General features: G+C 50.4%; 3 long non-coding RNA genes across 3 annotated transcripts; 1 reads left to right on the top strand and 2 right to left on the bottom strand.

Annotated features, from left to right (window-relative positions):
* Positions 1 to 3,134: 3,134 nt before the first annotated feature.
* On the bottom strand, positions 3,135 to 4,288 carry LOC135580620 (uncharacterized). Its single transcript, XR_010475538.1, has 2 exons — positions 4,055 to 4,288; positions 3,135 to 3,943 (listed from the first exon to the last, which is right to left on the bottom strand). It is a non-coding gene; the product is annotated as an uncharacterized LOC135580620 (long non-coding RNA).
* Positions 4,289 to 6,392: 2,104 nt separating this feature from the next.
* Positions 6,393 to 13,877, top strand: LOC135580618 (uncharacterized). The gene is made up of 2 exons (XR_010475536.1): positions 6,393 to 6,969; positions 11,765 to 13,877. It is a non-coding gene; the product is annotated as an uncharacterized LOC135580618 (long non-coding RNA).
* Positions 13,878 to 16,723: 2,846 nt separating this feature from the next.
* On the bottom strand, positions 16,724 to 19,282 carry LOC135580619 (uncharacterized). Its single transcript, XR_010475537.1, has 2 exons — positions 17,644 to 19,282; positions 16,724 to 17,532 (listed from the first exon to the last, which is right to left on the bottom strand). It is a non-coding gene; the product is annotated as an uncharacterized LOC135580619 (long non-coding RNA).
* Between the last annotated feature and the right edge of the window lie 3,510 nt (positions 19,283 to 22,792).

Here is a 22,792-nt window from a genome sequence, read left to right as displayed (position 1 = left end):
ATGAAAAGGCAGAGACTGGGAGAATGAAGTATACCCAACCGTAGCAGAAGATCACGTTTGAGACCACGTAAAGAACACGAATATACACCAGTTGGTGGGGCCTTATAGGATAGCTCTGAGGGAACTGACAGGTCAAAGTACTAAGGCACTACTCATCAAATGTGAGTTTTTGTGGCAGACCGGTGAGGGTCCCAGTGACTGTCCACAGTGACAGCCACACTCTTAAAAGGTGAAAAAAGGAAGACCTGGGAAACTACATGCTGGTCAGTCTCACCCCTGTGCCCAGCAAGACCATGCAGCAGATCCTCCTGGAAACTAGGCTAAGGCACATGGAAAACAGAGAGGTGCTTAATGACAGCCCACATGCCTCCCCCAAGGGCAAATCTTGCCTGACAAACTGAGTGGCCCTCTATGACGGTGTTACAACTGTGGTGGATAAGGGAAGAGTGACTGACAGCACCTACCTGGACTTGTGTGAAGCCTTGAATACTGTCCTGTACAAAATCCTTGTCTCTGAAATGTAGAGATATAGATTTGTTGTGTGGACTACTCGTTGGATAAGGAATTGGCTGAATGGTCACACTCAAAGAGTCAACGGCTTGATGTTGGTTATCCAGAGTGATCTCTCTGTCATGCCCAACAAACACAGCCTTCACAAGAGACGGCACAGGAAAAGCTGTGGCACGTGAGACGCTGATCCTGAGGGACAACACAGCTGAGGGATTTCCTAGTCCTTCCCTAGGATCATCAGGACAGGACTGAGCTGTGGGACAGAACGTGCACCTCCTGGCAGCTCAGCCGTGCTGCCAGTACGCAGGGAGGAGTCCCAGCACTACCTCATGGTGCCTCTGACAAGTACCTGATGCCTGGAGACTGGCTGCACATCAATCCACTCCTGGGGCTTGGATGACATAATTATGTTTTTCTCTCTTTCCTTCACCTATTAAACTGTCTGTATGGTGAGCCATTAATTTTCCAGCCTTTCCTATTCTCTCTGCTGTCCCTCTGGGCTGGGGGTGAGGGGAGGGAGCTAGCGACCGTGCAGGGGTTTAGCTGCTGCCTGTGATCAAGCCGTCTCAGCCCCAAGCGTTTGTTACTGCATCAGTGTTTCTCTCGAGCACCCTCATTTGGCAGCGTGAAGGAGAGAAACCGTAGAGCACCGTGGATGAAGAGCCAGGCATCACCATGGAGAGACCCTGATGAGATGAAGCAGAGGCAGTCTCTCCCTCCTGCGTGAAGCGGGGAATGAAAACCAGCAGGAAGTGGTGTCTGTCTCTGCCCCTCCTGTCTATGGCACAGCACCTTGACACCAAGCTCTTCTGTTATTCCCAGTGAGGAAAGGATGGCTTGTACCAACGGGATGTCTTCTAGGGAAGAGGCAGTGCTTCTTGACCAAAGAACTTTGATCGTGGAACTGAACAGATCTGCTATGGCATTAAGTGCCATCGCCCACATCAGCACAAGAGTCACCAGTAGTCCTGTCACCTTTGCAGCCCACATAAAAATCACCCAGTTCCTGGTTGATGTCTCCTGGCTGGGGAATCCCATGTGAGACATTCACCTTTACTGGGATAAATGTGCTCTCGAGCTAGTGGAGCTCATTGGCAGAGCTTTAAACTAGACTTGAAGAGGGAGGGGGAATGATAGCAGGCCCGCCCGTGACAAAGCTGTGGAATGACATGCTGAGTTGAGTGGGGTGGGGTGCGAGTGAGGGCCTGATGCTCTGAGACGTGCTGGGTACACTGCAGCGCACTTGAAGTCCTATGAGGATGAGCCAGGAGCTCCTGAGGTAAAAGGAGCCAACAAGGAAGCACCAGTGAAATACCTCAGAGCAACTGAAGTGTGTTCCTCTAGGAAGGCAACGGAGATTACAGCCCAGGTAGAGTGCCTCTACATCAATGCAAACAGCATGGGCCAGAAACAGGAGTTGGAAGCCACTGTGCTGCTAGAAGGCTACACCCTAGTGGCCGTTACGGAAGCTTAGTGGGACAAGTCCCATGGCTGGAGTGCCACAATTGGCGGCTACGGGATGTTCAGAAGTGGCAGGTGAGGAAGGAAGGGTGAAGGCGTTGCCTTCTCCATCAAGAAATGGATAGAGCGTGAAGAGCTGTCTCTGATGAATATCTACATGACATAGTCATGAGCCTGCAATGTGCACTCGCAGCCCAGAAATCCAACCGTAGCCTTGGCTGCATCAAAAGGAGCGTGGCCAGCAGGTTTAGGGAGGTGATTCTGTCCCTGTGCTCTCAAGGGACACCACATGGAGCCCTGCATGCAGCGCTGGAGTCCCAACGGCAGCTAAAAGGAAAGACATGGACCTCCTGGAGAGGCTTCCAGAGGAGGCCACAAAAATGATGAGAGGGATGGAGAACGTCTCCTATGAAGAAAGGCTGAGAGAATAGGGGCTGTTCAGCCTGGAGAAGAGAAGGCACTCAGGAGACCCTGTTGTGGCCCTTCAGTACCTGAAGAGGGTTTATACGAACGATGGGGAACAAAGTTTTTATCAAGGCCTGTTGCGACTGGACAAGGGGCAATGGTTTTAAACTAGAGGAGAGTATCACAGAATCACAGCATGTTAGGGATTGGAAGGGACCTCAAAAGATGACCTTGTCCAATCCCCCTGGCGCAGCAGGAACACCTAGATGAGGCTAATACTCATGAGGCAGGATACTCTTAGAACGGTTCACGGAAGGTGGGACCTGTGAGTGAGCATCACCTTCCTCAGACAGTCACAGTGGCACCACTTGGATGGGCTACGTCCAAGCTGGGGCTGACCCGTCCCTGGCTCGACAAAACTGACTGCCCTGATCCTGCCCCAACACGCCGCAGGTGGCAAGAGAGAGATGTCCCACCGTCTCCATCAGCATGCCTCCAAAAGGCCCTCCCTGCCTTTCCGTGATGGGCCTGCCCACGTCCATCCTCAGCAGCCACCACGAAGGCTTGGAGGGAGACCAAGCGAAAGTCCATCTCAAAGCGATTGGCCTGCACGTGGCCAGGGATGAGGCAAGGGCAGCGTGGAAAGGCTGAACAGGAAATTGTGCATCGACCTGTGGAGAAAATCACCAGCCCCACAGCACATGGTGCCCAGAACAAAGTTGTGACTTCAGGAGAAAGAAACACACGGAGGCTCAGGCTGGGATGCAACATTTTTTTAATGAGAAGACAAAGTTTAAATTTTAAAGGAAGGTGGAAGAACACTGAGCGTGAGAGGCCCAGGGCTTCCCAGGGCAAGAGGACATCACTTTTTGCAGTGGCATGCAAGGCGCTCTTTTCTCTCCATTGCAGCCGCAGATGGTGAGAATAACCTGCCACCCACAGCAGGGGTGGGTGGAGTATGTTGCCCTGGTCATCAGCAAAAGCTTTGAAGCCCAGCAGCGAGGATGCGTGGGCTGCCTGGCAGTAGCAGAGAAAGCAAAGGAAGACTAAGAGCAAGAAGGGCGTGGTGTCAAGGGATGACACATGGCTCCCTTCCAGTTAGAGCATGAGGATGAGGCAGGTATCTCATACGCTGGGAACACCCGGCATCTCCTGGGTCCTGGGTCCAGATCTCGTTTCTCCATTCCTGGTTGTTCTTCCCAAGGTGAGCGATCCGCTGGCCCTACTAGTACAGGTGGCAGGAACGCAGGGGCCCACACAGACCGCTCCCAAGGCCTGTGAATCTTCCAAAGCCAAGGGCTCCCCCGGAAGAGACGGGGACCCCTCCAGTGCTGAGGGAACTCCCAACAGCAGCTGACAGAGCGGACCCCACGGCTGTGCTCTGAGGGAAAGAGGTGAGGATGGGGCCCGGCAGGGTGACCACCACCGGGGGGGGTTCGATGACGGTGGTGGAGTCAGCGCACCGCAGAACGCAAGACTCATTGCAGCTGTTTGCAAGGGGGGCTGGTCCGCAGGGGTAAGGGAGGCAGGGTCTGTAGCAAGACATCTCTCGGCGAGGGAGGCAGAGCTGAAACACAGAGCCGGGCATGAGCCCCAGATGGAAGCCGAGGGAAGAGGACGGGTCAGAAGCACAAGCGTGCTCACAGAAAGAGCCCGTGTGTGCTCAGCTCGGACTTACCTAGGCGACTGAGGAGATGGCCGCAAGGGCAGTGTTTGGCAGGCCTGGAGACGCATGGACTTTTATACCCTGCCTCCTGTCCTTGGGCATCCAGAAGCATTCTTCATGCATGAAGCACTTTGCTAACTAGCAGTATTTGCTTGCAGAGGTCTCCTGGATGATTAGATTTTTCCCCTTTCATCTGAGAGGTTTTGCTCGCGTGTAACACGTGACGGAGACTAAAGTGTGCCCTTTGAGGCGCAGCAGTCATTATGCTGACCCCTAAGGCTGGAGGACGTGGTTGTTCATCTCATCTCAGGTGCTCTCAGAGAAGCTCAGTGGCTTGCTGTCTACGGCCATTCCTGGAGCACGCCCACAGCCACCGCCCCTCCACGCTGCACGCTGCCCTTCGGGCACTGAGGATTTCAGCACCTCAAGTCACCTCGCTATTGTTTCCAGCTCAGGACCTTGGCCTGAGCAGCAGACACTCACAAGTTTAGCAGGTGGCTTAGGCACTTGGGCAGTGGCCAGCCCAAGTCTTTGTGGCTCATCCTCTGCCCGGCCCTCGCACTCTTCAGCTTTTTGGACCCACTAAGGCAACTGTTTCACTCTGACCCCGACCTCCCAGTAGCACCTGGGAGCTCTGAATCCCTGCCTTTACCACATCCCACAAAGGATGTTGGCCTGCAGGATGAGCACGAGGGGAAAAACAAATCCATTTTGGCTTGAATTACCTTTAGGCAAGGAGTCATAAGGCTCTCCGAACTCCTAACCATTCTTTCGACAGACTTGTTTTTCAGTAAACAATAAATCCTCCGAGCTGAGCTCATATGCCCTGTGGGAAGAAGAAAAGCAAAGGTGACATCCCCTAGGAACAGCACCTTCAGGTCCAGGAGTGAAACAGCTGGACCTTTGTGATGAGAATGACCAGCTCAGCTCTTTGTCCTCCCCTTTGATGTACTGCTGATGCCTGTATGACTTGGGCAGAGGGTGAACCACAGGGACTCCTGAACAGTGTGCTCATCACAGGCCTCACTGAATGCCCGTGTCCCCATGTGAATGCTCACGCTCACCTTCTGCACACACAGGGACACATACAAAGCCCGTTGTCCTTGTTGGGAAACCAAACCAAACATCTCCCAGCCGAACTCAGCTCCGCTGCATCCAGGCCAGCACAGTGCAACCCATCTCAGCCTTCCCCAGCAAAGACTGCACAAACTCAAACAGTGCCATTCCACACTAAATCAAATCAAATCAAATCAAATCAAATCAAATCAAATCAAGTCAAGTCAAATCAAATTGAGGCACTGAAGACAAATTGCATCTCTGCTTTTTGACTCTTCCCTGGAAGGAGGTATTCTGCTTTTTGATGTGAAATGGTCAGTGGCTGAGTCTTTGGGTGAGGCTGTAGCTTCACCTGTGCTGCAGCTATCATGCCCTGATAGAATTCTCAGTCTTGAGGCATACTGGATGGGTAGAAAGCAGAGTTAGTGCCCCCTAAACCTCTGAAAGGAAAATGTTTGTCTGTTTAGGTCACTAGTAGATGGGATCCCTTGGGAAACTGGCCTCAGACATACAGGAGCAAATAGGAGCTGGCAGACCTTGAAAGACGTTTTGCTTTGGGCATTACAGCTCTCAGTTTGGATGTGCAAGAAGTCGTGCAGGAGAGGCAGGAGTCCAGCTTGCCTGAGTCAAGACCTCTTAGCCAAACTAAGACACAAAACCAAAATGCACAGGCAGTGCTGGCTGCGACACACATCCTGGGGAGATTATAGTGAAACGGCCTGGGACTGCAAGAAGGGGCTAAAGAAAGCCAAGGCACAGCTGGAGCTGAACTTGGCAAGGGACCTGAACAATTACCAAGGGTTTTCTTTCTTCGGGTACATAGGACAACAAGGGAAGATGAAAGGAACTGACCTCCCCCAAAGAGCAAAAGGGTACAGCTGGCTACCACCGACATGGAGAAAGCTGAGGTATTCAAAAACTTTTTGCCTCAGTCTTCACCTGCAACTGCTTTAGCCACGCCACCAGATTCATAGGATGAAAAGGCAGAGACTGGGAGAATGAAGTATACCCCACCGTAGCAGAAGATCACGTTTGAGACCACGTAAAGAACACGAATATACACCAGTTGGTGGGGCCTTATAGGATAGCTCTGAGGGAACTGACAGGTCAAAGTACTAAGGCACTACTCATCAAATGTGAGTAGTTGTGGCAGACCGGTGAGGGTCCCAGTGACTGTCCACAGTGACAGCCACACTCTTAAAAGGTGAAAAAAGGAAGACCTGGGAAACTACATGCTGGTCAGTCTCACCCCTGTGCCCAGCAAGACCATGCAGCAGATCCTCCTGGAAACTAGGCTAAGGTGTGGGTTGTCTTGGCTGTATTTGTGGGCAGTGTGCTGATTTTAGTTATTGGACCTGCTGTGTTAGCATGGGAAGTTACTGGGGGGTTGTGGAAAATTACAGCCGATGGGTGTAAGAACAAAGCACAGGAGCTGGTGGTTTGGCAACAGTATCTTGTTATAGTCGCGCGAAGCTTTCCTAACACGAAAGGCATGTAGTTACAAGGACCTAAGATAAGATATGCATGCTTTCTTACTAACCTATCATGAGCTCAGCTTTTGTAATATGTATGAGCTAATTAGTTGGTATACCAATCAGTATAATCCACGATAGTAGTTGTAATGTATGTAACAGTATAAAAAGATTGTGTAGAGAACAATAAAGTGGACACTTTGCTTGCATCAAGTTGCGCCCCCGTCTCTTCATCGCGGCAAATGGTGACCCCCGACGTGATCTTTGGTGAAGACTCCGCCGGAGGCTGATAATCACCTATCTGGTGGCGTGCTGCGAGTCCCGCAGAACTGGGAACGCTGCTACAAGGAGCAGGGAAAAGCCGGCTACTGAAGTCATCACCCCCGTCTGGAACGAGAGGTGAGCTGCGGGAAACTAGCAAAATGGGGAATCAGGCGAGTTCCCCTGAAAGAGACGTTTATGAGCTAATGAAAGCTTTACTTACGAAGCATGGGGAAAAAACCCTTTCGGGTCAGGACCTCAAGCTGATCCTTAAATGGGTCCAGGTTAAGATCCCTACAGTTACTGCTTCTTCGATTTTTACCCGGGAACTTTGGGACGATGTAGGGGTGAAATTATGGGATGCAGCTACCTCTGGAGATGAGGAAGCGCAACATATGCTCCCACACTGGAGAAAAATTTTTGAGACTGTGAAAGCGCAAGAGCAGAGCCAGCAAGGTTCTGAAGGGGAGACAAAGCCCTCTGCACCATCATTACCGTCACTACCCCCCTTGGCCTGTGCAGCGGGGTATCCCCCGGAGGATGATCCCTTTGATCCCGGACCTGTTGATCCCGAAAAAGAACCCGATCTTTTCCCTCCTGATCCTCATAATGTCTGGGGAGAGATCAAACGCCAAGCCTTAAAGGAGGGGGAGTTAGAGATAGCAAGGACTATAGTAGCGCCTGTTATATATCAAGGAAGGGGGGGGGCGGCTCAATGGGAAGCATTATCCTTCTCAGTGATTAAGGAGTTGCGTCGTACGGTTACCGAGCACGGGTTGTCTTCTCCTTATTTTGCAAGCCTTTTATCTTCTGTATTCGATACATATGTCATGACCCCACATGATTTAAAATCTCTCGCGCGATTGTTATTAACCCCGACGCAATATACAATGTGGGAGTCTCAATGGAGAACGGGGCTGCAGACAATTTTGTTGGGGTATGCGGGACATGCGAATGCTGCCCTAGCTGCCTTAACCATAGAACATCTTACTGGGACTGGGCAACATGCAGACCCGGTCGGACAGGCAAGGGATATCCCCCGAGAAGCCTTAGAAGCAGTCCGGGAGGAAGCGAAAAAGGCTTTGTTGAAAGTTCCTGATTCTCAAAAGCCTCAGAAAGCGTTTACTAATATCACCCAAGAGCCCCGAGAGCCGTATATGCAATTTGTAGACCGCTTGAAACAAGCCTTAGATCGGCAAGTAGATAATACCGAGGCTCGAGATATCCTATTACTTAAATTAGCAGTGGAAAATGCCAACGCTGATTGCAAAAAACTTTTAAAATCGCTTCCAAACCAAAATCCTACTTTGGTTGAGATGATTGAAGCGTGTAACAGAATTGGCACTATGGATCATAAATATGAAGCGATGGCTGCTGCCTTTGCGGCCATGCGCGGACCTGTGGGAAACAGTAAGCAACAGAACTGTTTCGGTTGTGGGAAGCCAGGTCACTTTAAAAGAGATTGTCGCAGCGCCGGGGGGAAGAGACCCCCAGCACCTGGTATTTGTCCCAGATGCCAGAAGGGACGGCATTTTGCAAACCAATGTAAATCTAAATATGATGTGAATGGGCATCCCATACCGGGAAACCGGCAGTGGAGCGCGAACCCGCGGCGCGTGCAGACACAAGTTCCGCGGCCAGCCTCAACGCCCCTGCAAGCGCGGGGGGAGGAGCGGGGGACCGGAGGGTTTCCAGTCTCTCTCCCGCAACAGCAGGGAGCGCCGGCCTGGACCTGGCAACCGCCCACACAGTAACGCTGCTTGATTCCTCTGTTCACTTACTGCCTACCAAAGTTGCAGGCCCTTTGCCTCCTCAAACGCAGGCTTTATTATTGGGAAGATCATCCACCACCCTGTCAGGGCTTTTTGTATTGCCTGGAGTAATTGATCCTGACAGTAATTCCGAAATCAAAATTATGGCTTGGACCCCATTTCCTCCTTGCACAGTACCAGAGGGAAGTCGTATTGCTCAATTGATACTGATCCCTAAGGAGGACTATGTCTCAATCCCTGACCAAATGCTCCCGCAGAGACAGGGAAGCTTTGGGTCTACGGGAGAACCACTAATTTTATGGGCTCAAGCCATCTCACAAAAGCGTCCTATATGTCAATGTACCCTCATTTGCAGAGGTCAGCAAGTCGTGTTGAGTGGAATCATTGATACAGGTGCAGATGTTACCGTTATTTCTCAAGCGAAGTGGCCTTCAAGGTGGCCTTTAGCTGATGTCTCTCAGACGTTAGCAGGGATTGGGGGGTGCGGAGCTAGCCGCCAAAGCGCAGAAATGATACAAGTTCAAAATTCAGAAGGACAAGTTGCCTCAGTCAAACCGTTTATCTTACCAGTGCCTATGGTCTTGTGGGGACGTGATGTGTTGTCTCAGTGGGGGGTGTCTATTCAGACACATTTTTAGGTGGGGCCATTGAGGGGCGTGAAACCCCAAAGTTAACCTGGAAGACAGACACTCCTATTTGGATTGATCAATGGCCCCTGCCACTGGAAAAACTTCACGCCCTCCAAGAAATAGTTAACGAACAACTATCTATGGGACATATTGTACCCTCAACGAGTCCGTGGAACTCGCCTATCTTTGTTATTAAAAAACTGACTGGCAAGTGGCGCCTGCTCCATGACCTCAGAAAAATTAATGACGCTATGGAAGATATGGGGGCCCTGCAGCCTGGGCTTCCATCACCTACCATGATCCCTCGAGATTGGCATTTAACTATCATAGACCTCAAAGATTGTTTTTTCAATATTTCATTGCATCCAGATGATGCCCCTAAATTTGCCTTTTCTGTGCCAAGCGTCAACATGCAAGCTCCTTTGCAAAGATATCAGTGGGTTGTGCTACCGCAGGGAATGAAAAATAGCCCTACAATATGCCAATGGTATGTAGCAAAGATACTTAGTCCTGTTAGAACTGCAGTGCCTGCTGCATTGTTATATCATTATATGGATGACATCCTAGTGGCAGCACAGCACCATGAAGTCATGGAGGAAGCTGTAGCCCTTGTCGTGGCTGCTGTAAAATCAGCAGACCTCTGTATTGCACCAGAAAAAATTCAAAGAATGCCACCTTGGAAATACTTAGGATGGCGTATAAGGGCTCAGACTGTTACCCCGCAACCCTTACAGATACAGGCAAATGTAAAGAACTTACATGATGTACAAAAACTGCTGGGTACAATCAATTGGGTCAGACCATTGTTAGGAATCAGTAATGCGGACCTTCGTCCCCTATTCGAAATGCTTAAAGGAAGCTCGGATTTAAACGCTCCGCGAACTCTTAGTCCTGAAGCCATAGCTTCCTTGCATAAAGCTGCAACAGCAATTGCCTCCAGACAAGCGCATCGATGGGAACCAGAATTGCCTTTTCAATTGATCATCCTTAATCCTGCTAGACAGCCTTATGCGCTTATCTTTCAATGGGACTGCCAGAAAGCTGACCCTTTACTAATCATTGAATGGATTTTTCTGCCTAACCAAGCCACAAAGACGATTTCTACCCAACATGAGATGTTTGCATCTTTAATCATCAGGGCCAGACAGCGATTACTTACCCTGGCGGGCACGGACTTCATCCTTATATGTATGCCGGTAACAAGTGTTTACCTGCAATGGTTACAACAACAATCAGATGCACTAGGTATAGCCCTGACTGGCTATGCAGGCCAACTCACTTCTCATCCGCCTTCTCACAAGCTGTTAAGCATTGATTTTCACCTTTTACCTGTTCCAAAGCGGAGTGACCAGCCTTTACAAGCCCTTACTGTATTCACAGATGGGTCTGGCAAATCTCACAAGTCTGTTATCCTTTGGTGGGATGACCGGCGGGAACGGTGGAGCTCAGATGTTGAGACTGTACAGGGTTCTCCTCAAATAGTAGAATTATCTGCAGTTGTTCGAGTGTTTCGAAAATGGTCTATTCCTCTCAATATAATCACTGATTCTGCTTATGTTGCAGGAATTGTTAGCCGAGCAGAAGCTTCTGTGCTACGGGATATTTCTCATGCGGCACTGTTCAATCTGTTACAAGAACTCATTTTCCTGTTAGATTCCCGCCTTCACCCTTATTTTATTATGCATGTTCGATCTCACACTTCTCTACCTGGTTTTATTGCAGAAGGGAACCGACAAGCGGATTTGCTTACGCTACCAGTGCAGGTGTTACCAGATCGATTAGCGCAAGCTCGACTCAGCCACTCCTTTTTTCATCAAAACGCTGCAGGCCTTAAGCGTCAATTTGACCTCACTATACAACAAGCCCATGATATCATTGCGGTGTGTCCTGATTGTCAAAGGCACTCTTTCCCTTCTATAGCAGAAGGAGTTAACCCCAGAGGGCTACAAAGCCTTCAACTCTGGCAAACAGATGTCACTCATTTTGCTGAATTTGGTCGTTTAAAGTTTGTTCATTGCTCTATTGATACATTTTCCGGAATGTTATTTGCCTCCTGTCATGTAGGAGAAAAAGCACGCGATGTGCGAAAACATCTGATGCGCGCCTTTGCTACTTTGGGGGTACCCTCTCAAATCAAAACTGATAATGGCCCTGCATATGTGTCTAAAACCCTAACGACCTTTTTTGCCTCTTGGGGTATATCACACATTACAGGTATCCCTCATTCTCCTACGGGACAAGCTTTGATAGAACGATCTCACCAAACCTTAAAACGTTTGTTATTAAAACAAAAAGGGGGAATAGGGGCTGCTACACCAGAGGAGCGCTTACAGAAAGCCTTGTATGTTTTTAATTTTTTGAATTGTTCCCTGTTAGACAGCAATCCTCCAGTAGTTCGTCATTTTAGCACAAACACCCTTTTTGAACCCAAGATTAAGCCGCCAGTATTGATCCGGGACCCCGAAACAGGTAAAGTGATGGGACCCTATCCCCTTGTTACATGGGGTAGAGGTTATGCTTGTGTTTCCACAGAGAGAGGTCCTCACTGGATCCCGGCAAAGAACGTGAGACCCTTCCGAGAAACATTGCAACGGCAGTCCTCTGATAACGCTCCAGAACCTGCGTTCGATGAGGAGAACGTTGCTCCCGAATGAATTCCGTCTCAGAAACAGTACCACAGACCTGGGAAGTAAACCCCGATAAGTGGGAGGAAACAAAAAGGAGGTGTCGGAAAAAGAGAAACAGAAGGAAGACTAAGAGCCTGCAGGAATGGGCCAAGTATTAATCTTTTTGTTAAGTACTATAAGCTTAGGTCTTAGCTTTGATTTACATCATGTTGACCCTCGTACTAATGTGTGGCTCACGTGGGCAAATCGTACTGGGACCACAGACTTTTGTCTGTCCCTGGCGCAAGTAAGCGATCCGTTTAGAACATGTTTAATTGGGTATCCATATGTACACCTAGACGATTTTCGAGGTTACGTTAACACCCCTGATTTGTCGAATGTACTCAATTCCTCATATTGGCAATGGAGGAGAAATAACAGTGACGGATGGTGTATAAAAAGTAGCGACTGGCCAGTAGAGCAGGGAGCCATGCTCCAGCAAGGCTTAATTCAAAGGCTCAATTTCTCTAATCACTTACCGTTTCAGGAACTGACACTTTGGGGCTCCTTCCCTCCACAGGGGGAATGGGAGAACATCTCAAATCGCGAAAATTGCTCTAATATGAGTCCGGAGATTCTTCCTGTTAACGGGACTGGAGTGGTCTATTTTGGTGATAGCTGGACTGGGTATTTGATTCGAGATGGTCACAAAGAGACATTAGATTCACTGATTCATTATCAAAACGTGTCAGGTAACTCTGGTCATTGGAACATTTCAATGAATACAGGGGCTAGAGATGTGGCCGATATCACTGGACAGGTAAGGTTGCCAAAAGGCTATTTCTTGATTTGTGGAGATAGAGCATGGCCCGGAATTCCTTTTAAACCTGTGGGAGGACCTTGTTATATTGGGAGACTTACGCTGTTCGCACCTCATATGAGGGACATGCTTAATCGTTCCCTGAGCAATAGTACCAGATCAAAAAGGTCATTGCGACAATTACAACCAGATTGCGATGATCGCGTCAATTTAGGGTCTTTAGGATCTACTATAGCTCTGTCCCTATTTTTGCCTGGTGGAATGGCCGCAAGCAATTGGAATAAAATAAAACAATTGGCATGCTGGGCTGTCAAAGAATTTAACACGACCTCTGACATTTTGTCAGGATTAGCTCAAGATGTAGATAGCTTACGACATGTAGTCTTACAGAATCGTGCTGCCATAGATTTCCTTTTACTAGCCCACGGACATGGATGTCAAGAATTTGAAGGAATGTGTTGCATGAATCTATCTGATCACTCTGTGAGCATTCATAAACAGATTGCAGAACTACGAGAAAGGATTCACAATGTGCAGGAAGGAATGGATGGACTCGATGGGTGGCTAGCTTCTTGGGGAATTACAGGGTGGATAAAAGATTTACTTAAACAGGGAATTTTGATCCTTTTAGTAATTTGTGTATTATTACTAACGATTCCATGTATTTTGCAGTGCTTACAAAAGTCGATAACCGCTTCAGTAAATAAGATTTTTCTTGTACAAGCACAAGACCTCCCGAAAACTCCCAGTACAGAAATGTTGGTGAAGCAAGACGTCCTCGAACTGGTCGGGCGCCGACCTTGGGAAGAAGCAAATGTTTGAAAACAAAAAGGGGGAGATGTGGGTTGTCTTGGCTGTATTTGTGGGCAGTGTGCTGATTTTAGTTATTGGACCTGCTGTGTTAGCATGGGAAGTTACTGGGGGGTTGTGGAAAATTACAGCCGATGGGTGTAAGAACAAAGCACAGGAGCTGGTGGTTTGGCAACAGTATCTTGTTATAGTCGCGCGAAGCTTTCCTAACACGAAAGGCATGTAGTTACAAGGACCTAAGATAAGATATGCATGCTTTCTTACTAACCTATCATGAGCTCAGCTTTTGTAATATGTATGAGCTAATTAGTTGGTATACCAATCAGTATAATCCACGATAGTAGTTGTAATGTATGTAACAGTATAAAAAGATTGTGTAGAGAACAATAAAGTGGACACTTTGCTTGCATCAAGTTGCGCCCCCGTCTCTTCATCGCGGCACTAAGGCACATGGAAAACAGAGAGGTGCTTAATGACAGCCCACATGCCTCCCCCAAGGGCAAATCTTGCCTGACAAACTGAGTGGCCCTCTATGACGGTGTTACAACTGTGGTGGATAAGGGAAGAGTGACTGACAGCACCTACCTGGACTTGTGTGAAGCCTTGAATACTGTCCTGTACAAAATCCTTGTCTCTGAAATGTAGAGATATAGATTTGTTGTGTGGACTACTCGTTGGATAAGGAATTGGCTGGATGGTCACACTCAAAGAGTCAACGGCTTGATGTTGGTTATCCAGAGTGATCTCTCTGTCATGCCCAACAAACACAGCCTTCACAAGAGACGGCACAGGAAAAGCTGTGGCACGTGAGACGCTGATCCTGAGGGACAACACAGCTGAGGGATTTCCTAGTCCTTCCCTAGGATCATCAGGACAGGACTGAGCTGTGGGACAGAACGTGCACCTCCTGGCAGCTCAGCCGTGCTGCCAGTACGCAGGGAGGAGTCCCAGCACTACCTCATGGTGCCTCTGACAAGTACCTGATGCCTGGAGACTGGCTGCACATCAATCCACTCCTGGGGCTTGGATGACATAATTATGTTTTTCTCTCTTTCCTTCACCTATTAAACTGTCTGTATGGTGAGCCATTAATTTTCCAGCCTTTCCTATTCTCTCTGCTGTCCCTCTGGGCTGGGGGTGAGGGGAGGGAGCTAGCGACCGTGCAGGGGTTTAGCTGCTGCCTGTGATCAAGCCGTCTCAGCCCCAAGCGTTTGTTACTGCATCAGTGTTTCTCTCGAGCACCCTCATTTGGCAGCGTGAAGGAGAGAAACCGTAGAGCACCGTGGATGAAGAGCCAGGCATCACCATGGAGAGACCCTGATGAGATGAAGCAGAGGCAGTCTCTCCCTCCTGCGTGAAGCGGGGAATGAAAACCAGCAGGAAGTGGTGTCTGTCTCTGCCCCTCCTGTCTATGGGACGGCACCTTGACACCAAGCTCTTCTGTTATTCCCAGTGAGGAAAGGATGGCTTGTACCAACGGGATGTCTTCTAGGGAAGAGGCAGTGCTTCTTGACCAAAGAATTTTGATCGTGGAACTGAACAGATCTGCTATGGCATTAAGTGCCATCGCCCACATCAGCACAAGAGTCACCAGTAGTCCTGTCACCTTTGCAGCCCACATAAAAATCACCCAGTTCCTGGTTGATGTCTCCTGGCTGGGGAATCCCATGTGAGACATTCACCTTTACTGGGATAAATGTGCTCTCGAGCTAGTGGAGCTCATTGGCAGAGCTTTAAACTAGACTTGAAGAGGGAGGGGGAATGATAGCAGGCCCGCCCGTGACAAAGCTGTGGAATGACATGCTGAGTTGAGTGGGGTGGGGTGCGAGTGAGGGCCTGATGCTCTGAGACGTGCTGGGTACACTGCAGCGCACTTGAAGTCCTATGAGGATGAGCCAGGAGCTCCTGAGGTAAAAGGAGCCAACAAGGAAGCACCAGTGAAATACCTCAGAGCAACTGAAGTGTGTTCCTCTAGGAAGGCAACGCAGATTACAGCCCAGCTAGAGTGCCTCTACATCAATGCAAACAGCATGGGCCAGAAACAGGAGTTGGAAGCCACTGTGCTGCTAGAAGGCTACACCCTAGTGGCCGTTACGGAAGCTTAGTGGGACAAGTCCCATGGCTGGAGTGCCACAATTGGCGGCTACGGGATGTTCAGAAGTGGCAGGTGAGGAAGGAAGGGTGAAGGCGTTGCCTTCTCCATCAAGAAATGGATAGAGCGTGAAGAGCTGTCTCTGATGAATATCTACATGACATAGTCATGAGCCTGCAATGTGCACTCGCAGCCCAGAAATCCAACCGTAGCCTTGGCTGCATCAAAAGGAGCGTGGCCAGCAGGTTTAGGGAGGTGATTCTGTCCCTGTGCTCTCAAGGGACACCACATGGAGCCCTGCATGCAGCGCTGGAGTCCCAACGGCAGCTAACAGGAAAGACATGGACCTCCTGGAGAGGCTTCCAGAGGAGGCCACAAAAATGATGAGAGGGATGGAGAACGTCTCCTATGAAGAAAGGCTGAGAGAATAGGGGCTGTTCAGCCTGGAGAAGAGAAGGCACTCAGGAGACCCTGTTGTGGCCCTTCAGTACCTGAAGAGGGTTTATACGAACGATGGGGAACAAAGTTTTTATCAAGGCCTGTTGCGACTGGACAAGGGGCAATGGTTTTAAACTAGAGGAGAGTATCACAGAATCACAGCATGTTAGGGATTGGAAGGGACCTCAAAAGATGACCTTGTCCAATCCCCCTGGCGCAGCAGGAACACCTAGATGAGGCTAATACTCATGAGGCAGGATACTCTTAGAACGGTTCACGGAAGGTGGGACCTGTGAGTGAGCATCACCTTCCTCAGACAGTCACAGTGGCACCACTTGGATGGGCTACGTCCAAGCTGGGGCTGACCCGTCCCTGGCTCGACAAAACTGACTGCCCTGATCCTGCCCCAACACGCCGCAGGTGGCAAGAGAGAGATGTCCCACCGTCTCCATCAGCATGCCTCCAAAAGGCCCTCCCTGCCTTTCCGTGATGGGCCTGCCCACGTCCATCCTCAGCAGCCACCACGAAGGCTTGGAGGGAGACCAAGCGAAAGTCCATCTCAAAGCGACTGGCCTGCACGTGGCCAGGGATGAGGCAAGGGCAGCGTGGAAAGGCTGAACAGGAAATTGTGCATCGACCTGTGGAGAAAATCACCAGCCCCACAGCACATGGTGCCCAGAACAAAGTTGTGACTTCAGGAGAAAGAAACACACGGAGGCTCAGGCTGGGATGCAACATTTTTTTAATGAGAAGACAAAGTTTAAATTTTAAAGGAAGGTGGAAGAACACTGAGCGTGAGAGGCCCAGGGCTTCCCAGGGCAAGAGGACATCACTTTTTGCAGTGGCATGCAAGGCGCTCTTTTCTCTCCATTGCAGCCGCAGATGGTGAGAATAACCTGCCACCCACAGCAGGGGTGGGTGGAGTATGTTGCCCTGGTCATCAGCAAAAGCTTTGAAGCCCAGCAGCGAGGATGCGTGGGCTGCCTGGCAGTAGCAGAGAAAGCAAAGGAAGACTAAGAGCAAGAAGGGCGTGGTGTCAAGGGATGACACATGGCTCCCTTCCAGTTAGAGCATGAGGATGAGGCAGGTATCTCATACGCTGGGAACACCCGGCATCTCCTGGGTCCTGGGTCCAGATCTCGTTTCTCCATTCCTGGTTGTTCTTCCCAAGGTGAGCGATCCGCTGGCCCTACTAGTACAGGTGGCAGGAACGCAGGGGCCCACACAGACCGCTCCCAAGGCCTGTGAATCTTCCAAAGCCAAGGGCTCCCCCGGAAGAGACGGGGACCCCTCCAGTGCTGAGGGAACTCCCAACAGCAGCTGACAGAGCGGACCCCACGGCTGTGCTCTGAGGGAAAGAGGTGAGGATGGGGCCGGGCAGGGTGACCACCACCGGGGGGGGTTCGATGACGGTGGTGGAGTCAGCGCACCGCAGAACGCAAGACTCATTGCAGCTGTTTGCAAGGGGGGCTGGTCCGCAGGGGTAAGGGAGGCAGGGTCTGTAGCAAGACATCTCTCGGCGAGGGAGGCAGAGCTGAAACACAGAGCCGGGCATGAGCCCCAGATGGAAGCCGAGGGAAGAGGATGGGTCAGAAGCACAAGCGTGCTCACAGAAAGAGCCCGTGTGTGCTCAGCTCGGACTTACCTAGGCGACTGAGGAGATGGCCGCAAGGGCAGTGTTTGGCAGGCCTGGAGACGCATGGACTTTTATACCCTGCCTCCTGTCCTTGGGCATCCAGAAGCATTCTTCATGCATGAAGCACTTTGCTAACTAGCAGTATTTGCTTGCAGAGGTCTCCTGGATGATTAGATTTTTCCCCTTTCATCTGAGAGGTTTTGCTCGCGTGTAACACGTGACGGAGACCAAAGTGTGCCCTTTGAGGCGCAGCAGTCATTATGCTGACCCCTAAGGCTGGAGGACGTGGTTGTTCATCTCATCTCAGGTGCTCTCAGAGAAGCTCAGTGGCTTGCTGGCCACGGCCATTCCTGGAGCACGCCCACAGCCACCGCCCCTCCACGCTGCACGCTGCCCTTCGGGCACTGAGGATTTCAGCACCTCAAGTCACCTCGCTATTGTTTCCAGCTCAGGGCCTTGGCCTGAGCAGCAGACACTCACAAGTTTAGCAGGTGGCTTAGGCACTTGGGCAGTGGCCAGCCCAAGTCTTTGTGGCTCATCCTCTGCCCGGCCCTCGCACTCTTCAGCTTTTTGGACCCACTAAGGCAACTGTTTCACTCTGACCCCGACCTCCCAGTAGCACCTGGGAGCTCTGAATCCCTGCCTTTACCACATCCCACAAAGGATGTTGGCCTGCAGGATGAGCACGAGGGGAAAAACAAATCCATTTTGGCTTGAATTACCTTTAGGCAAGGAGTCATAAGGCTCTCCGAACTCCTAACCATTCTTTCGACAGACTTGTTTTTCAGTAAACAATAAATCCTCCGAGCTGAGCTCATATGCCCTGTGGGAAGAAGAAAAGCAAAGGTGACATCCCCTAGGAACAGCACCTTCAGGTCCAGGAGTGAAACAGTTGGACCTTTGTGATGAGAATGACCAGCTCAGCTCTTTGTCCTCCCCTTTGATGTACTGCTGATGCCTGTATGACTTGGGCAGAGGGTGAACCACAGGGACTCCTGAACAGTGTGCTCATCACAGGCCTCACTGAATGCCCGTGTCCCCATGTGAATGCTCACGCTCTCCTTCTGCACACACAGGGACACATACAAAGCCCGTTGTCCTTGTTGGGAAACCAAACCAAACATCTCCCAGCCGAACTCAGCTCCGCTGCATCCAGGCCAGCACAGTGCAACCCATCTCAGCCTTCCCCAGCAAAGACTGCACAAACTCAAACAGTGCCATTCCACACTAAATCAAATCAAATCAAATCAAATCAAATCAAATCAAGTCAAATCAAATTGAGGCACTGAAGACAAATTGCATCTCTGCTTTTTGACTCTTCCCTGGAAGGAGGTATTCTGCTTTTTGATGTGAAATGGTCAGTGGCTGAGTCTTTGGGTGAGGCTGTAGCTTCACCTGTGCTGCAGCTATCATGCCCTGATAGAATTCTCAGTCTTGAGGCATACTGGATGGGTAGAAAGCAGAGTTAGTGCCCCCTAAACCTCTGAAAGGAAAATGTTTGTCTGTTTAGGTCACTAGTAGATGGGATCCCTTGGGAAACTGGCCTCAGACATACAGGAGCAAATAGGAGCTGGCAGACCTTGAAAGACGTTTTGCTTTGGGCATTACAGCTCTCAGTTTGGATGTGCAAGAAGTCGTGCAGGAGAGGCAGGAGTCCAGCTTGCCTGAGTCAAGACCTCTTAGCCAAACTAAGACACAAAACCAAAATGCACAGGCAGTGCTGGCTGCGACACACATCCTGGGGAGATTATAGTGAAACGGCCTGGGACTGCAAGAAGGGGCTAAAGAAAGCCAAGGCACAGCTGGAGCTGAACTTGGCAAGGGACCTGAAAAATTACCAAGGGTTTTCTTTCTTCGGGTACATAGGACAACAAGGGAAGATGAAAGGAACTGACCTCCCCCAAAGAGCAAAAGGGTACAGCTGGCTACCACCGACATGGAGAAAGCTGAGGTATTCAAAAACTTTTTGCCTCAGTCTTCACCTGCAACTGCTTTAGCCACGCCACCAGATTCATAGGATGAAAAGGCAGAGACTGGGAGAATGAAGTATACCCCACCGTAGCAGAAGATCACGTTTGAGACCACGTAAAGAACACGAATATACACCAGTTGGTGGGGCCTTATAGGATAGCTCTGAGGGAACTGACAGGTCAAAGTACTAAGGCACTACTCATCAAATGTGAGTAGTTGTGGCAGACTGGTGAGGGTCCCAGTGACTGTCCACAGTGACAGCCACACTCTTAAAAGGTGAAAAAAGGAAGACCTGGGAAACTACATGCTGGTCAGTCTCACCCCTGTGCCCAGCAAGACCATGCAGCAGATCCTCCTGGAAACTAGGCTAAGGCACATGTAAAACAGAGAGGTGCTTAATGACAGCCCACATGCCTCCCCCAAGGGCAAATCTTGCCTGACAAACTGAGTGGCCCTCTATGACGGTGTTACAACTGTGGTGGATAAGGGAAGAGTGACTGACAGCACCTACCTGGACTTGTGTGAAGCCTTGAATACTGTCCTGTACAAAATCCTTGTCTCTGAAATGTAGAGATATAGATTTGTTGTGTGGACTACTCGTTGGATAAGGAATTGGCTGGATGGTCACACTCAAAGAGTCAACGGCTTGATGTTGGTTATCCAGAGTGATCTCTCTGTCATGCCCAACAAACACAGCCTTCACAAGAGACGGCACAGGAAAAGCTGTGGCACGTGAGACGCTGATCCTGAGGGACAACACAGCTGAGGGATTTCCTAGTCCTTCCCTAGGATCATCAGGACAGGACTGAGCTGTGGGACAGAACGTGCACCTCCTGGCAGCTCAGCCGTGCTGCCAGTACGCAGGGAGGAGTCCCAGCACTACCTCATGGTGCCTCTGACAAGTACCTGATGCCTGGAGACTGGCTGCACATCAATCCACTCCTGGGGCTTGGATGACATAATTATGTTTTTCTCTCTTTCCTTCACCTATTAAACTGTCTGTATGGTGAGCCATTAATTTTCCAGCCTTTCCTATTCTCTCTGCTGTCCCTCTGGGCTGGGGGTGAGGGGAGGGAGCTAGCGACCGTGCAGGGGTTTAGCTGCTGCCTGTGATCAAGCCGTCTCAGCCCCAAGCGTTTGTTACTGCATCAGTGTTTCTCTCGAGCACCCTCATTTGGCAGCGTGAAGGAGAGAAACCGTAGAGCACCGTGGATGAAGAGCCAGGCATCACCATGGAGAGACCCTGATGAGATGAAGCAGAGGCAGTCTCTCCCTCCTGCGTGAAGCGGGGAATGAAAACCAGCAGGAAGTGGTGTCTGTCTCTGCCCCTCCTGTCTATGGCACGGCACCTTGACACCAAGCTCTTCTGTTATTCCCAGTGAGGAAAGGATGGCTTGTACCAACGGGATGTCTTCTAGGGAAGAGGCAGTGCTTCTTGACCAAAGAACTTTGATCGTGGAACTGAACAGATCTGCTATGGCATTAAGTGCCATCGCCCACATCAGCACAAGAGTCACCAGTAGTCCTGTCACCTTTGCAGCCCACATAAAAATCACCCAGTTCCTGGTTGATGTCTCCTGGCTGGGGAATCCCATGTGAGACATTCACCTTTACTGGGATAAATGTGCTCTCGAGCTAGTGGAGCTCATTGGCAGAGCTTTAAACTAGACTTGAAGAGGGAGGGGGAATGATAGCAGGCCCGCCCGTGACAAAGCTGTGGAATGACATGCTGAGTTGAGTGGGGTGGGGTGCGAGTGAGGGCCTGATGCTCTGAGACGTGCTGGGTACACTGCAGCGCACTTGAAGTCCTATGAGGATGAGCCAGGAGCTCCTGAGGTAAAAGGAGCCAACAAGGAAGCACCAGTGAAATACCTCAGAGCAACTGAAGTGTGTTCCTCTAGGAAGGCAACGCAGATTACAGCCCAGCTAGAGTGCCTCTACATCAATGCAAACAGCATGGGCCAGAAACAGGAGTTGGAAGCCACTGTGCTGCTAGAAGGCTACACCCTAGTGGCCGTTACGGAAGCTTAGTGGGACAAGTCCCATGGCTGGAGTGCCACAATTGGCGGCTACGGGATGTTCAGAAGTGGCAGGTGAGGAAGGAAGGGTGAAGGCGTTGCCTTCTCCATCAAGAAATGGATAGAGCGTGAAGAGCTGTCTCTGATGAATATCTACATGACATAGTCATGAGCCTGCAATGTGCACTCGCAGCCCAGAAATCCAACCGTAGCCTTGGCTGCATCAAAAGGAGCGTGGCCAGCAGGTTTAGGGAGGTGATTCTGTCCCTGTGCTCTCAAGGGACACCACATGGAGCCCTGCATGCAGCGCTGGAGTCCCAACGGCAGCTAACAGGAAAGACATGGACCTCCTAGAGAGGCTTCCAGAGGAGGCCACAAAAATGATGAGAGGGATGGAGAACGTCTCCTATGAAGAAAGGCTGAGAGAATAGGGGCTGTTCAGCCTGGAGAAGAGAAGGCACTCAGGAGACCCTGTTGTGGCCCTTCAGTACCTGAAGAGGGTTTATACGAACGATGGGGAACAAAGTTTTTATCAAGGCCTGTTGCGACTGGACAAGGGGCAATGGTTTTAAACTAGAGGAGAGTATCACAGAATCACAGCATGTTAGGGATTGGAAGGGACCTCAAAAGATGACCTTGTCCAATCCCCCTGGCGCAGCAGGAACACCTAGATGAGGCTAATACTCATGAGGCAGGATACTCTTAGAACGGTTCACGGAAGGTGGGACCTGTGAGTGAGCATCACCTTCCTCAGACAGTCACAGTGGCACCACTTGGATGGGCTACGTCCAAGCTGGGGCTGACCCGTCCCTGGCTCGACAAAACTGACTGCCCTGATCCTGCCCCAACACGCCGCAGGTGGCAAGAGAGAGATGTCCCACCGTCTCCATCAGCATGCCTCCAAAAGGCCCTCCCTGCCTTTCCGTGATGGGCCTGCCCACGTCCATCCTCAGCAGCCACCACGAAGGCTTGGAGGGAGACCAAGCGAAAGTCCATCTCAAAGCGACTGGCCTGCACGTGGCCAGGGATGAGGCAAGGGCAGCGTGGAAAGGCTGAACAGGAAATTGTGCATCGACCTGTGGAGAAAATCACCAGCCCCACAGCACATGGTGCCCAGAACAAAGTTGTGACTTCAGGAGAAAGAAACACACGGAGGCTCAGGCTGGGAT

This window comes from Columba livia, chromosome 11 (genome assembly GCF_036013475.1).
Source record: "Columba livia isolate bColLiv1 breed racing homer chromosome 11, bColLiv1.pat.W.v2, whole genome shotgun sequence".
Taxonomy (NCBI): domain Eukaryota; kingdom Metazoa; phylum Chordata; class Aves; order Columbiformes; family Columbidae; genus Columba; species Columba livia.
Note: the sequence above shows the minus strand (reverse complement) of the source record. Positions and strands in the feature narration are given on the sequence as shown.